We start from the raw sequence: 14,122 nt of genomic DNA, 5'->3' as shown, positions 1-14,122 counted from the left end.
CTTCCTTCAGCCTCCACGCGCCCCTGGCCGCCTGCATCTTCTGCCTCATCTGTTTGGAGCCAGTTCACTGGGGAGTTTTCATACCCGCAGGCCTGTGTCTGCTACCAATTAGGAGGCAAGGTAATTACACCGTGATTACAGACATGCTCTTCCACTTCTTAATGAGCTACGTGGGCTTAGGCAGAAAGGACTCTGCTGTCTGAAACTCAGGGACCACGCAAAGCTGCAAGGCCTATGTGCTAGCCCAGAGGAGTGGTTTTCCAACTGCTTTCAACCCCCTTGAAACAGATGAAACCAACGAAAACCAAGCTATTTGGGTTGGGGTGGGGGTGTTGAAGGGGGCTCTGGGAGAAGGATCCAGAGTCCCATTTGCTCTGTAGCTCTGGATCCTGAGGAGACAGGAGTTGGGACTGGTCCTGGGGGTGGAATCAGGGTGTCCAAACAGAGGGAGAGTGCTGGGGAGAGAGTCCATCGCCCACGTCTCCCAACTGGCACACACAAGGACTTCAGGATCTTCAGAACTGTGTGCTCGTGCCCGTGTGTCTGGCCCAGTTAGCTCATCTTTCACAGCAAGCAGTGAGTCTATACACATAGAAATAGAAATATGACCTTGAAAGATGTCACAAAGGACTTCAACCTTTTAATAACTTCACAGTTTCCTTTCTTAAATTTAGAGGGATGTTTAAGGGAAACTATGTCTTCTATAGAAGGAATATTTATATGAATTCAGTAATTCTGTGAACTCCCTTTTCTTTTTCTTCTGTTCAAGTCAAGCAAAATTAGATTAAAAATAGAATCCAAGATATGAGTCTTCTGGTTTTATAAAGTCATTTCCACCCATCTGTCCCTTACTCACCCTTCTGGTTTTTGTGTATTTGTGGAGTTGTTCAAAATGATGTTCACCTAATGTTAATGGTTTGTTGGGTTTTTTTTTGGCCATGCCAAGCAGCACTCAGGATACTAGTTCCCTGACAAGGGGTCAGAGCCATGCCCCCTGCGGTGGAAATAAGGAGTGTTGAGCACTAGATCCCCAGGGAAGTCCCTTTTAATGGTTACTTTCGGCTGGTTGGATTTGGGTTGGTTTTTCTTTCTGTTTAGGGTTTACAGCATGTTTGGACTCTTTATAATGAACAGGCATCACTTGTTTTTTGATGTGACTTTTTTTTCCTTAAAAAGAGAGATGGGAAGGAAACTTATAAAACTTGTCAACCAGAACTAATACTGGAAACTGAGTACTTGGATGATAGATGACTGCTATTTCTCCCCCCCGCCCTTCAATTTCTAACAGAAAACAATTTACTTTTAAAATAAGGAAAAAAGAAATCATGGGGACTGTGAAACAAGACCAGTGGCAGACCACTTGGCAATGATCTCTTCATATTTACTGAACAACCTGATGCCAAGTTCCAATATTTAATGTCTCTTTAGGTTTTTGCTTCCTGCACTGGGTAAAATTGTTCTCCTGCGCTTTCCTTGCAATTATATATGTTGCCACTAGTTGGCAGTAGACATATCAGTATTTTGGGAGCTGTGTGTTTTGCCCGTGTCTCCGGTAAGAAGTCATCTATTCAGTTTGAATTTTTTGAGAATTTCTTTACAATTGATAACCCAATCGAGGCCACTCAATTTCTTGTCTTCTTCAAATAAATACTTCAGGCACAAGTCAAACAAGTGATTAAAACAAGCAAACATGACGCTTCTTGCACGAGACAGGGTAGCCTCCAGATGAAGCATTGGAAGCAGACAGATCTCAGTCCAAACCCTGGATTCATCACTCGCTGGCTTCATCATCTTAGCCAAACTACCTCGCCTCTTTTGGCCTCAGCACCCTCATTTAAATGCTGGGAATTTAACAAGCCCACATCACAGGATTGTTGTAGGAGTTGAGTGAAGTGGTGTAAGTAAATGATTCAGGAAATAGTTTTTATTACTCCTGCTCTCAAGTCCACCTAGAAAACTCCTGCTCAGCCTTGAGGACCCAGCTGAAATCCCTCCTCCTCAGTGAAGCCTCTGTTAACCTCCTGGCAGCAGTTAGTTGCTGGCTCCTCTAATCCTATATCCTAATCCTTAACTTTAGGGTGCCAGTTTTTTCTTTATATCTCTTGAGGCTATGTTATCAAGTGAGTGAAAAAATGTAAGATTTTACATCTTAATCTTGGGTCATGGAATAATCCTAGTATTATTTTGAAATGCCCCTCTTTATCTCTTAAGGCCAATATTGATAACATAATCAAGTCAGCACAACCTTTTCCTGATATTATTATTATTTAATCTTTTGGCCATACCTCACAGCATGTGTGATCTTAGTTCCTGGACCAGGGATCAAACTGGAGCCCCCCGCATTGTCAGTGAGGAGTCTTAACCTCTGGACCACCAGGGAAGTCCCTGTCTGATATTATTTTAACTACTTTTCCTCCCTGTCTTCTTCCCTCCCTCCTTTCCTTCCTTCTTATCCTTCCTTCCCATCCTTTCTTCATTCCTCCTTCTCTCTTTTTTCCTCTCTGCGTGTGCTCTGCACACTAGGAGAACTAGGCACAGAGGAAGCAGTGATTGGTCCCAGGTTAGGCCTCCCCATCTCAGCCCACCTGCAGAGAAGGCTCCTGGTCCTCCCTCCCGGGGCCAAGTGGCTGAGAATATTGTTGGCGCTTAACCTGTGGCTTCTCCCTGCCCATCCTAACAGCCCCGCCCCCACGTCCCCGCGCCAGGCTCCTCTCTCTCATGCAGTCTCCTCTGAGACCCGGACCAGTCACCCCCACAGAGGTCAGAGACTCTCCCAAAGACAGGGATCCGAACCTCACAAGTACCCCACGATGGAGCTCATTTTTCACCCTGTCATGGTCAGCGCGTCCTCACAGGCGGGCAACCGTGTTCACACTCACACACTCGAGTGTGACCGTGTGTCCAGACACACATGCATGCATGCTTACCTACACAGCAATGCTCGCTCCCCCGAGTGCAGGTGACCCACCCCACCTGCACCGCCTTCCTCAGCCAGCGGAGGATGCAGACTCCGCTCTGGGCCCTCCCTTCCCCGCCCCTGCTCCGTCTGACCATCTCACTGAGAGCACTGACACCCTCCTGGGGACCACCTCCCCGGGGAAAACTCCTTGAAGCTGCTTGGTGGGGCTTCGTGGGCTTCTGAGCACACCGTTCCTTCCCCATAGGAAGCGCTGACTTGGCTGACCTTTTGCCTTTTGATCTTCACCTTTCCCCTTCTTCCTTCCTGGACTGCAAAGCCAAAGCCCAGAGACAGAGCTGTCGTCTTGAGTTGTGTGGACAAGCGCCATGCTGTAAAGATGGTAAGGTATGAAGCAAGGGGCCCCTTGTCCGTGACCATCCTGGGGGGGTGCTGCTCCAGTCTAGAACTGCCTCCTCCGGGCTGCTTGTTTTGTGAGGAAAGATAAACCCCTGCTGGTTTAAGCCACTATGGTCAGTTGCTGGTACGTGTAGCTGATGAAGAATTTAATTGGCACAAAGACAGTTCATGGGACACCTCCTCCAGCAAGCCTTCCTGGATTTCCCTGGCAGATTCCTTGTGTTCTGTGTCCTTTTCACATGGGGTTGGCTCCGACCCCATCGCAGTTAACATACATTGTCTCTCAGAGAATCTGGGGCACCTTGCCCACCACCCTCAAGGGGCAGGCTCATCCTGCCGGCAGGGGTGGCCCCCTTATTTCTTAGCTGAGTGCCTGGCGGGATGTTTCCATGGGTGAGGAAAAAGGAGCCAAGGACTCGGACTCCTAGAGCCCGCGTTCTAGTCCCGGCCACCCTGTCCCAGGTCTGTGACCTTGAGTTCCCTCTGTTGTTTCTCCATCTACAAAACATCTCCTGGGGGTTCTGAGGCTCAGATGAGGTAATCAATATGGTAAGATTTGGAGACAGAGAAACTGCTGTACACATGGTAACTGTCAGCATCCACATAAGGACTGTGGGGTCAGAGCCTTGTCGATTATTCTGAACAAACAAACAGCAACACAAACACATCACATATACACACACAGCACACACATACACACAACACACACATCGCATATATATACACACACATGCACACAACGCACACATGCACACAACGCACACACTGCATATATACACACATAGCACACTAGCACGCACACACACAGAGGCATGAGCAGGTCTCTTGAGCCAAAGTAACTTGAACTGCCCTTGGAAGCTGCCCAAACCAACCTTAAGCACAAGCCAGTCCACACCCAGTGACTTGGTGCTGGTTTGAGGACTAGCCAGGCTCCTCTAGGTTGTTTTCTTTGAACCAAATGCGGTTATCATCACTTTGTATGTCAGCGTTTGGCACTTGCTTCCACCCCAAGACTCAAGGGAGGCCTTTACAGAGCTCAACAGGTGAGGGAGTGGAAAACAAGGAACCTTCCACTGAGGCTGCCTAAGGGGGACTTGGAAGGACACGTGCTGGTCCACTGCCTGTGGTCCAGAGTGACAGTGGGACCCTCTGTCCATCTCTCTCTCCCTCCCTCTCTCTTTCTCCCTCCTTCTGCCTCTGTCTCCTTCCCTCTCTCTCTTCATCTCTGTCTCTCGTCTCTCTCTGTACCCGCACCTGCAAGAGCTGGAAAGCCAGGCCTGGCTAAGGGCCGCTCCAGGTGACCAGGGAGGGCCTAGCCATTCTCCATCGTGAGCAGAGCTACTCAGTACCCAGGCTGGCTGTTCATTTAACAGACACTGCCTGAGCACCTACTGTGTGTCAGCCCTGGCTCGGCCCTGGGAGCACAGACTGGATGCTCAAGGTGGTGGAAGCCTGAGGAAGAAATGGAAAAGAAACAAATGTGGGGACTTCCCTGGTGATCCAGCGGCTAGGACTCCGTGCTCCCAATGCAGGGGGCTCAAGTTCGATCCCTGGTCAGGGAACTGGATCCTAAGACCCAACACAACCAAATCAGTTCAATTCAGTCGCTCAGTCGTGTCCGACTCTTTGTGACCCCATGAATCGCAGCACGCAAGCCCTCCCTGTCTATCACCAACTCCCGGAGTTTACCCAAACCCATGTCCATCATGTCAGTGATGCCATCCAACCATCTCATCCTCTGTCGTCCTCTTCTCCTCCTGCCCCCAATCCTCCCCAGCATCAGGGTCTTTTCCAATGAGTCAACTCTTCGCATGAGGTGGCCAAAGTATTGGAGTTTCAGCTTCAACATCAGTACAAATAAATAAGCATTAAAGAAAAAAGGTGTATTGGGTGCCCTCTCGGGCCAGGCACTGTGGTGTTGCTGTCAACATTTGACTTAATTCCTGCACCAGCCTGTGAGGTATTTGAAGGTAAAGAGGTAAAGTATTAGTCGCTCAGTCATGTCCAACTCTTTGTGACCTGCCAAGACTGTGGCCTGCCAAGCTCTCCTGTCCCTGAAATTTTCCAGGCAAGAATACTGGAGTGAGTTGCCGTTCCCTTCTCCAGGGAATTCTTCCCAACCCAGGGATGGAACCCAGGTCTCCTGCATTGCAGGTGGATTCTTTACCGTCTGTGCCACCAGGGAAGCCCAAGAGGTATTTATTTAAATAGGTTCCGCCAAATCTACCAGCTTAAGGTAAAAACAAAGCTATTTTTAATATTCAAATTATTCTCTCACCAGCACCTCCCAGACCAGCAGAAAAGCCATCATCTATCTGTCTGTCTTTCTCTATCTTTGACATTGTCTCCCAGTCCAATCCAGCAATCCCACTTCTGGGTTCATACTCAAAAGACATGAAAGCAGAGTCTCAAAGCTACATGCACCCCTGTGTTCACAGCAGCATTATCCACAATAACCGAAAGGTAGAAACAACACAAGTGCCCATGGCTCAACAGAGGTGGTCCATACAAAGGAATATTATTCAGCCTTTAAAAGGAGGGAAATTCTGACCCCTGCTACAACAATGGACGAACCTTGAGGTCATTATGCTCAGTGAGATAAGTCAGTCATCCGAGGACTGATATTTGTGATCCAACTTACGTGAGGTCCCTAGAGTAGACAAATTCGTGGAGTCGGGAAAGAGGATGGGGGTGCTGGGCGTTGAGAGGTGTGGGGAGCCAGTGTTTAATGGAGACAGAGCTTCAGTTTGGGAAGATAGAAGAGTCTGGAGGTGGAGGCTGGTGACCACTGCACAACGAGGTGAGTGCCCTCAGTACCGTGGAACTGTGCACTTAAAATGGTTAAAATGGCGAATTCTATGTCATTTGTATTTTACCACAATTAAACAACAACAGCTATGGTGGTCTCTGTGGGTCTGGAGGGTCTATGGGCATGGTCATGGGAAGAGGCCCCTGAGTAGTTCTGGATGGTTCCAAGTGATCTAGCCCTGGGGTCTTCCATCACATCCTTACCTCCACGGGGGCAGGAACTGAGGCACAGTTACCTCAGGCTCCCCAGCCCGTGTGTGTTGACTGACTAACCGACTGGCCAGTTCCGTAGTGCACTCCCCGCCTGGGCGGCTCTGGGAGAGTCCAGACCCTGGGCAGCTCTGTAACCCAGGCCCCCTGCCAAGAAGGAAGTGCCAAACAATAGCCCCCAAGAGGCCTCCCTGCAGCCAGCCGGATTTGCACCTCCTCGGACAAAGCAGGCTTCCTCCGTAGGAGGGAGGGGAGCGCCGGCTTCCGTTGGAGCAAGCTGGAGAGGGGCCGGGAAGGACAGGCAGGAGGGTGGGGAATCCTGGATGCCCACTACCCTTGGCCCTGAGCACCAAAGGCCACAGCGGTCGGCCCCCTCCCCAGGGCACTGAGGACACTCTCGTTCTGTGAAGCGTTGACTCTTTTGAGCCTGAAGGTCAGAGTCAGGACAGGAGGGTCGGGGGACATGCGCAGCCCACAGTTGAGGGCTGTGTGGCCCTGTAGCCCTGGCTGCACCCTCCCTCCCTATGAAGGGGACAGGTGTCATCCCGCGATCACTGTGCATCTAGGCGCTGCCACCCCAAATCGCCCAGACCCAGGCCTGCCCTCTTGCACCTCTTCCTTCTCCAGGGAGAAAACAGACAATAAACAGAGACAGAAAAAGAAACAGCTGTGAATCCCAACATGGGGTGGCTGACGGAGTTGATTATTCCCCCACCTCCCCTCCCTTCCACGTTCTGAATCAATTGAGAGCCTGAGTCAGGAGGCAGGGAGGGACCAACTCTGTTGTTGGAAAGCGGAAGTTCTGACTCAGATGGGTCAGATGGGTCCCTGTGTTCCAGGTAGCCACCAGGGAAGGAGCCAGGAGTCCTGCTGCCTGGAGGGGCAGAAGCGGGGTGGGGTCACACCCAAGAGTGGAGTCTCTGGCCTCCATGGAACCCTCGGAGGGGAGAGGTTGCCTGGGTAACAGGTGCAAGGGAGGAGTTGGAGCATTCAGAGGGGCTGAGGTCTGGAGTGAGGGCTGGGGCAGGAGGAGGAGGTCACTGAGCTAGCAAGGAGCTGCTGGGGTGCTGGGGGATCAGGAGACATGCGACGATGGAGGGAGGAAGCGCCTCGGTGAGGTTAAGGGGTGCTGGCAGAGGGGAGGCCGGCCTGGCCCACAGCTTCCCAGTGACTGTGGGTGGCTGTGGCTGGAGGCTCAGGATAGGGTGATCTTCCCTCCACCCTCCACTGCCACTGGGGTCCTCCCAAGAGGGCACCCAGCAGACAGCCTTCACCTTCTGCCTGGAGCAAGAAAAAGGGGAGAAGCCAGGAAGGGGAGCTGAGAGAGGGTAGGAGGCAAGGAAGAGAGGAGGGAGACAGCTGGGAAATTTACAAAGGAAGGGGACAGTGTGGAGCAGGGAGAGGGTGGGGCTGGAGCTCCTGCACAGCTGCACACCCCCACCCCCCTGCACAGAGCTGCCTGGAGATGCACCCTCACCCCCCATCCCCCAGGAGCGTGCCTTTTTGCTGTGCAGAGACAGGCAGAGGAGAGGCAGGGCAGGCAGATCTGTGCTTGGCGGACCCTGGGGTCGGCGAGGGGGGGGGTGCTCTTGGGGGAAGGGGACACTGAACCCCTCCCTCCTGCAGGTGCAGAGCAGCCCTCTTGCTTCTTTTCCCGCCCTGCACCCTCCCCACCCATGGTGGTGGTGGTGGTTTAGTCGCTAAGTCGTGTCTGCAGCCTGCCAGGCTCCTCTGTCCGTGGGATTTTCCAGGCGTCAGATCATTGTCCCCACGTGCAGTGGGCTGAACTGTGTCTCCCCACAGATATGTTCAAGTCCTACCCACCCCCCAGTCCCCGTGAACATGGAAAAAGCCTGTTCAGGTCTCAGTTAAGGATCTTGTGACAGTCCTGGATTTAGGGTGAAACTTTGATCCAGCGACAGGTGTCGCTGAGGGAAGAGAGCAGATGCAGACCCAGAGGGAGGAAGACCTTTGAAGACTGGGCGGAGGCTGGGGTGATGCAGCCCAGGAGCCCACCCTGGAGCCCGAGTCCCGAGCCCGAGCGTGCTGCCCACACTTGGTCTCAGATTCTGGCCTCCAGGTCAGCGGCAGGACACAGTTCTCAGGGTTTGTTACAGCAGCTTTGGAAATGGATACTCCTGGACTCCCAGGCCCATTCCTGTGTCACCAGGCTGTGAACAAGTGACAGAACGCAGGTGTCCCTGACCCCGCTTTCAGCTCCCTTCCTTGCACCCTGCACGGGACAGAAGCTGACCCAGGCTGGTGCAGCTGCAGCCCAGTGAGCCCTGAGCTGAACTGCCCCAGCTTCCCCGCCTCTGCAGACCTGCCTACCTCGAGGGGAAGCAATCTTGGTGAAAGTGCTGTCTGTGGTCGTGGTCAGAACCAGGAGGAAGTGGGGAGATGACCCGGGCCTTGCAGCCCTGCAGGGCGTGTCTCTTTGCGTCTCTTTGCACCTAAACCCACAACTAGCTTCTCCCAACAGAGGGGAACTTGCTGCCTTGCCCCCGGGGCTCACTATGACTGGTCCCAGTGTCATCTCCAAGGCTAGGGTTTTCAGAGCAGGCTCCCATGCACAGAGGAGCCAGGTGGGCTACAGTTTCATAGGGTTGCAAACAGTTGAACACGACTGAAGCGACTGAACACACACAAAGAGAAAACAGTCCTTCCTGGGTGTCCTGCTTCCAACAAGTTCTGAGTGCTGAGTGAGAACCTTTCAATCCCTGGGCTTGGACTTGGCTATGGGCTCCCCACTGCTGGGTCCTGGGTTCCAGGAGGCTCTGGCTGGCTGCCCCATCCACTCTTGGTGCCCAGAGGTGGTCCTCACCAGACCCTCTTCCAGTTTCACTCCCAAGACCCTTCCCCACCCTAGCCCCTGGTCTGTCTCTGGGTCAGGTGGGGCAGCCAAGGGGAGGGATGTGAACTTGTGCAGGCCCTTGGGCTCCAACTTCAGGGTCATTCTCAACCCTCTGCTCCAGACCTTGCTATCCGATCAGTCTCCAGGTGCTATGGAAGGGGCCTGTGGGGTGCTTCTCAGGTTTGGGTCACGTCTGCTTGGGGGCCACGTTTCCCAGAAGATGGGGTCACAGGTCATGCACACAGAAGCTGGGTTCTCTTTTCCCACATTCTCTCACCCATTTTGCACAGGGAGCTGACTGAGCCCTGGGAGGCTGCACCTTCCCCCCAGCTCTGTCTCATCTCACTCTGGCAGGTCAAGCAGGACTCAGGCTTGGAGAAGGGTGAAGGGGGAGACCGCCAAGCAGGGCCTGGGCTGCCCTCTGGGCTCCAGGAGAGTCACGTGTGAAGGGTCAGGCGACCTGATGCAGAGCAAATCACTGCTGCCAGGCATCATGTCCACAGTGCCGTCCAGATGACCCACCCTAGCATTCTCTCTCCATCCCCTTACCGTGTGTGCTATAGCCTTGGAGTCTGCCAGGCTGGGCTTCAACATTCCCAGACAGTTGGACCCTCCATCCACAGCAGGGCCCCCAGCAGCACGTGGTTCAAGAAGTCCTCCCAACACACAAGAGAACTTCAGAGATGCGTTTGTACCAGTACATTAGTCAGGTTGCTTTGACCCCTTAGTGATGGTCAAGGGCTCATGCTCTAGAGCAGGGTGGGCTTGCCTCAGCTCCTTCTTCCCCTTCCTTCCAGCTGGATGAGGCTGTGGATTTAACATCTCTTCGCACGCTTTCTCATCTTTAGAAAGAAAATAATTGTGGTTCCTCCTCATAAGTCCATTGCAAAGAGTGAGATAATACACGTGAAGGGCTTCTTGGAGTTCCCAGAACATGTTATATATTCTGTAGGAAAATGATTATTATTGTTAGAATGAAGGGCAGGCCTATAGAGCCCCAGAAGTTTGAATATATTGGGGCCTTTGATTCAAATATACACAGATTTTTTTTGCCTCCATGGAAAGTAGATGCAAGTAGGGGATTGATGGGCTTGAAAATGGAATCTTGGAGATAAACTAACTGGACCGATTTTTTTTGTATGGAGAATCCCTTCCCTTGTGGATGACACAAAATCCCGTCACTAAAACCTACCTTGCCCATCAGTGCAAATCTCGTTCCTGTTGCTTCCTCTTCTGTCACTCTGGGACAGTAAATGCACACTTTAAAGGGATTTCACAGGCACCCACTGTTTATTCTTATGCCGCTGAAATGTAACCTCTGCTTTGTGCAGAAGTTCCCTGGATGTGAGCCCCGAGATGGGGCAGCATGTAGAGGGTTTGGCCTCCCAGATGGTCTGCTCTCCGGGCTGGCAAATTCCAGCCTGGCTTCCTCTGCTGTTGTCACGGAGTTGCGGTTGCTATGGCGTCTGTGTGTGCAGGAGACAACTCTGCATCCCGCCAGCTTCTGGAACACTCATCCTGAGCCTTGAATCAGGTGGTGGGATGTCTGTGTGCAGAGAGAAAGAAGGAGGCGTGGAGTGTGGGAGGGAGGCGATCTGGGCGCCTGCACCTGTGTTAACGGAGCTGCGGAAGGAGGGGCGATGCCTCTGAACCGGCAGAGACGCATGGAAGCGAATGGCGCGCTGGGCAGGGTGGCTGCAAGGCACGCTGGGAGCTTCTGCCGCACAGGCCGGTGGGGCTGGGGAGTCAGGCCGAGGCCCGTCTCTGGCTTCTGCGGTTCTCTGCGGCCCCTTCCTAGACAGCCACTTCCGACTACTGTCCCAAAGTCACTGTGAGTGCACCCCAGGAATTAAATACCACTGATTTAATATGTGCCCCTAATAAATAGATGAATAAACATTTAACGAGCTGCCTGCGATGCTCTTGTCTCTTGAGTTTTACATGGCTGGCTTGTTCTCAATATTCTGGACTTGGCTCAAAAGACTTATCATTTGAGAGAAGCCTTTCCTGACCGCCTGTCGGTCCCCACCAGGGTCCTTTGCCATTTTTTATAGCACTTTGTAGTATCTGAAACCATCTACTAAGCTCCTGTGTAGCATGTGTGTAGATATCTCCATGACTAGCTTGTCGTAGGCACTAGTAACATTGGGTGAATAGAGTGGTGAACTGGCATGTTCTGAAATCACAGTCAGTAGGTGTCTGGGCAGGTCCCTCAGGAAGAGATTTCTCTATGGCTGCGTGGCCCTGGGATAGTTACCTAGCTGATTTCCTGGCCTGTAAAGTGGGGACAGTGTAAATACTGAGTAAGGCGGCTCTAAAGCACCCATGGAGGCCCCCGCACAGCACTCACCAGCCCCCTCGCCTTGTTTGGAGGAGGCTGGGCTCCAGCGTGGCTCAGTTCCAAAGGCACCACGCACACGCTCAGGGATGGAGCAGAGAGTGGAAGCAAGCACGTGAGCGAGGAGGGAGTTGGTGGTCCCTGCAGGCAGCGGGGACGGCCTTGTCTGTATTGAGGGAGTGGAGAGGCAGCGGAGAGGCCGTCTGCGGGCTCCTGCTCTCCCTCCTGGCCTAGTCTGCTCATTGGGCATCTCAGATCGCCAGGACCAACGCCCTACTCTGGCTGCCGAGGGACTGGGACCAGAACGGAACACAGGAACGCCAGGAGGCTGAGAAGAGCACCGAATATTTGGGCCTGGCTTCTCTGGAGCAGTCAGCGGGCCCTCCATTGACCACCCACCTGCTCAGAAGCACTCAGGGTCCCTCTGTAAAAGCGGCAGGAGCTTTGGCCTTCTCACCCCAGGTTTCCTACACCTGCTCTTTCCTCTTGGTCTATCTGCCCCTCCTGTCTCAGGGTTGCTCGCTGTGGAGCCTTTGAACCCTGCTCCCACCACCAGCGCCAGCACTGTTTCCATATCTCCAGCCTAAGCTCCTGGGACAGACCAGCTGGCCTGCTTGGACATCTCTAGGTACAGCAGGCTGGCAGCACGGCCAGTCCACAGGCTTGTCCCCGAACGTGAGCTGCCCACCCTGTCCTGCTCTCACCAGCTGGGGCTTTGACAGGCACCGTGATGGGTATGCCAGTGAATCTTCTCCACTCTCCTGATGCCCAGTCAGCGCTTCGCTCTTCCACGGCAGCCTCGCCCTCCCCACCTCTGCACACACCTTGGCTCGTGGGCTGCCTCCTCCCTAGAATGGTTGCCACTCCATCATCTCAGCTTGGAGGCCACCTCCTCCATGGAGTCCTCTCAGGTTTCCACAGTCAAACGTCACCACTTCCTTTTTGGACCACTAAATCCGTTTGTCCCACGTTGATACTTTGACTTGTTTGTCATCCTGAGAGCAGCAGATGGTGATAATCCTCCAAAGAGGTCCATGTCCTAATCCCTGGGCATGTGGAGATGTGACTTTACATGAATGAAGTGCCTCTGCTGATGACAGTAAGCTACAGACCATGAGAAGGGAAGATCACCCTGGATTATCCATGTGGCCCAGTGTCATCACAAGGGTCTTTATAAGTGGGAGGTGAGAGGGTCAGTCAGCAGAGGAAATGTGATCAGAAGCAGAGTCTGGAGCAATGCATTTGGAAGATGAAGAAGGGTCCACAAGTCAAGGACTTGCAGGCAGCCTCTGGAAGCTGGAAAGCCAAGGAATCAGAGTCTCCTCTGCAGCCTTTGGAATGGACCAGCATCTTTAGAAGGAACCAGCTTCTTGATTCTAGCCCCCTGGGACTCATATCAGACATATGACCCCCAGACCTGTAAGAGAATAAATTTGTGTTGCTCTAAGCCACTAAATGTGTGGTCCTTTGTTACGGCAGCTGTAAGAAATGAACATAATTAGCACATGTGGGATTGTTCCTCTACTAGAACGTCAACATCTTATGGAGAGACTGTGTCTTATCCATCTTTGCACATCTATAGACATATTTTAAGACACCTTTTTATGACTGCACTGATCTACCAGTTCTTGACTGTGTCAATCATCCATCCATCATCCTCCCTCTACCCCTCCCTGGGCTTCTCTCACAAGAGGAAGTGTTTCCCAGAGGAAAGGAAGGTTTGTCTCCCCTGGAGCACCTGCATCACTCTGTCCCTCTAGATATTTTTATAATAAAACAAAGCATGGTGCTCTTACGCAATACCACTCACATATTTGTCAGGAAACGTTATGAAACTTCACAGAAATGTCTTGTTTCAATAAAGCCACTTTGGCCTCTGCTCCTGGGCAGCTGATGAAGTTTGAGAACTGGCAAAAAAGATAAAATCCAAACTTCTGTGGCTCTTGTGTAAGGCCACGCAGTCTGGGCCTGTCTTCCTCCGCCCCGTCAGCGGCTTCCCCTGCCATGTAGCCTCAGTTCTGGTCCAGCCCAGCACCGGATCCCCTGAACACCAGGAAGGTGCCAAGCTTAGGAATCGAAGGAAGTGTTCCTCTAGCCTGGAGAGCACCTTTCTCAGCCCGACCAGGCGCTGCTCCTCCTGGAAGCTGTAACATAGTCTGCATAGGCCCTAGGAAGCATCCTTCTGCACGTGGACGTCAGCCGACAGCCGACAGCGCTCCAAGTGGAGGCTGAGAATTTCATGGGATGAGCCACAGTGTTGCCCTGCAGAGGGGCAGAGGGTGAGCCCTCCCTCCTTTGGGGAACAGCACAGAGCCGCCTTTAAGGTAGTGGCTCCTCTGTCTTGCTCTAGCCACAATGGGCCGGCTAAGTAATTTGCAGGGCCCAGGGCAAAATGAAGGCAGGAAATCTCTCTCGCCTTCCCGTGAGCCATCACCCCAACCCTCACAGGAGGTACCCTCAGCATGGGGACACTTGGAACTTGGAGCAGAGGGGGATGCTGTGGTACTGCCAGCTGAGGGCAGGGACAGCCACCACCGTGCCCCACCCTCGGGGGGGGAGCAGGAAGGATGAGGCTGGACTGGGCCCCGGGCACTAA

The 14,122-nt window shown here is 52.8% G+C and overlaps 1 long non-coding RNA gene across 1 annotated transcript; it reads right to left on the bottom strand.

Annotated features, from left to right (window-relative positions):
* Positions 1–5,552: 5,552 nt before the first annotated feature.
* Positions 5,553–10,630, bottom strand: LOC145511256 (uncharacterized). Its single transcript, XR_014057704.1, has 2 exons — positions 10,381–10,630; positions 5,553–10,134 (listed from the first exon to the last, which is right to left on the bottom strand). It is a non-coding gene; the product is annotated as an uncharacterized LOC145511256 (long non-coding RNA).
* Between the last annotated feature and the right edge of the window lie 3,492 nt (positions 10,631–14,122).

This window comes from Giraffa tippelskirchi, chromosome 6 (assembly GCF_054371585.1).
Source record: "Giraffa tippelskirchi isolate mGirTip1 chromosome 6, T2T-mGirTip1v1.2.pri, whole genome shotgun sequence".
Classification (NCBI taxonomy): Eukaryota; Metazoa; Chordata; class Mammalia; order Artiodactyla; family Giraffidae; genus Giraffa; species Giraffa tippelskirchi.
The sequence above is the reverse complement of the archived record's forward strand: the minus strand, read 5'-3'. Positions and strand labels throughout refer to the sequence as shown.